The sequence below is a fragment of the Haliaeetus leucocephalus genome, unplaced genomic scaffold (genome assembly GCF_000737465.1).
Source record: "Haliaeetus leucocephalus isolate CR32 unplaced genomic scaffold, Haliaeetus_leucocephalus-4.0 Scaffold150, whole genome shotgun sequence".
Taxonomy (NCBI): domain Eukaryota; kingdom Metazoa; phylum Chordata; class Aves; order Accipitriformes; family Accipitridae; genus Haliaeetus; species Haliaeetus leucocephalus.
This window is the reverse complement of record NW_010972586.1, coordinates 1491074-1493576: the sequence shown is the minus strand read 5'-3', so window position 1 is coordinate 1493576 and position 2503 is coordinate 1491074.

The window sequence follows — 2503 nt, the reverse complement described above, 5'->3', positions numbered from 1 at the left end:
ATGGTGGCCCTGTTGCAGAAGCCTTCTTCCCCCCAGGAGCTCTGCTCAGCAGACAGGCAATTCTGGGACACAAACAAGGCAGCTCTCACTGCAGGACCTGGGGCTGGTTTTCTGCCTGATTAAATGTTGGCATTTTTAAAAAAATATTTTCAAAGGACCCCCTAAACCCCAGCCATCTGGATTTCTGGTAAACAGTGACTGAAGTATACATCTCTTCCCACTGCTGCTTCTGCTTTTCCTTTGCTTCTCTCATCTGCTCACACAGCTCTGTCGTGCCCCAAGATGCCACCTCCAGGACCCTCTCCAGAGGTTCCTCCGTGTCTCTGCAGCTTGCTACTTAGGGCAGAAAATTTACTTTGTTCTGTGTAGGGGTGATGGAGAGAGCTCTTCCCTCTGCAGCCAGGGCACAGGAGAGCTGCAGTGAAGCATCATCAGCCTGTGCCAATGTGAGGTGCTGGGACGTTTTTTCTGGCTGAAACAGCATGTGCACACTGCTTTTCCCTTCATGCTTTCTTTTGTGTATTCAGGAGGACATGCTTCTGCCCACACATACTTATGTTAACTTTGACATGGAGGGTTAAACCCTGAAACTTTTATTCAGATGCATACTCACCTTTGCACCCAGGAGTGGAGGTGAGACTGCAGTGTGCTTCTGCTGACAGCAGGACCATCCATGACAGCAAGATTTCTTCACAAAAACTAGAAAGTTCACATGGAATCTTGTTGCTGTGAGAAGTCCAGCTGTATTTTGTGACCAAAAAATAGGTAACAAAAAGACTGCCTCAGCCAATTTTCATGCTCTCCTGGTAGAGCAAAAAGACAGCAGATCATTTATATAATTTCTAGTTGAAAAACTTTGTTTAAAAGTCTGATTTTGTGGTTGAGTGACTGGAAAACATTCATTAATATTTTTGAAGGTATTGGAGGCAAGTACCATAAATTTGATTTTCAGATTATGGATCTTTGGTGATAAAATTTAAAAATAAATAATAAAGCATCTCCTCCAGATTATTTAAACTGCAAAGGCAAATGTACCTGCTATATATTAACACTGTCAGCCACCTAGGCATTACAGTGGGTTTTTAATGTGTTTCATCAAAACACTTAAAGGCACTTTTTAAAATATATGACCCACTAAATAAAAAAACATAGGACGTAATCTTCATGGCACACTGATTAATGCAAAATTGACTTGAACAAATGCAGCTTATGGCCTTAGTCCAGGAAGCTCTCTTGGTGCTAAAGAGTTTCATACAATAGTTCTCCATTTTCAAAATCACATCAATTTTTACTTACAACGTTTTGAAAACAGGTACAGCAACTTTCAATCAACTGCCCAGCAATAATTTAAAATGCCTTACTATTAAAATGTAGAAGTTTGAGTTGTGGGAAGAAGACAATGCTGTAGAGAGCTGATTTCCTGAGTGTCATCGCCCCTAGAGCTGTCAGCTGCTGTGCAGTATTGCCTGTGCAGAGATAGAGATGGAATGGGCCAAATTATTCATTGCAAATAAGTTATGTGATGAATTTGTCTTTTTTTTTTTTTTTTTCTGTCCATGGACCAATACTGATTTCTCCAGATATCTTCTTGACAGATAGTCCCAAAATATTTATGCGAGCAAAACTCAAGAGTAGCATTCATACATGAAATACGCATATGTCAACTGATGCTAAATGAGTATATAACAGTAATCAACTCACGTGCGATGCTCTCTGCCTTACCTATGCAGCACCACTTTGAGGAAAATATCTGTAATACTTTTCTGTAATTATTTCCTGTATTAATCTTTGAATGTCTGCAACCAGTAGCAGACACCCAACTGTCAGGTGTAGCACAAGCAGATATAAACACTGGCTTTCTACCTACAACAAAGATTTAAATTGCAAAGAGCTTGGCCAGCATACAAACATTGGGAAAATATAGCTAAATGTTTCCTGAATAATGCCTTTATGTAATCAGACAGTTGCAATGTATGCACCCTGTGGTCGGTTCTGGGACTTCAGTCTCAGCAGTGAAATCACCAGCACTTCTGCAGGCTGCAGCATTAGGCAAGGTGGGGCTCAGCCAGGAGTGGCAATCAGCTTCTGGTTTCCACTCGGGAAGGAAAAATTAATTGAAACAGGGAATTACGGAACCTGCCCTGTGTGTTGGCTAGAGCCTGACAGAAGAACCTTGTGATGATATCGGTGCAAGTGCTTCACAGAAAGGATGTTTTTCTTCTTGCAAAGCCAGCATGAAAATCATTCAGTGTATGCACTACTTATGATGCTTTTTCCAAAGGCCTTGGAAATGCTAGAAGCATTTGAAGTGCAATTTTTCTCCACACCCAATCTCATGTTCTTCCTTTCCTTTGGAGGAAACAGAGGCCTGATGAAGACATCCCTCTCACAGCTTCTAAGAGGTCATGGCTGCCTGGTGACCTGATGTTGGAAATTGGAGATAGGCAACATGGACGTGTTATTTGAGGCACCTCACCCGTAAGTGGATCAAAAAGCATTAAAG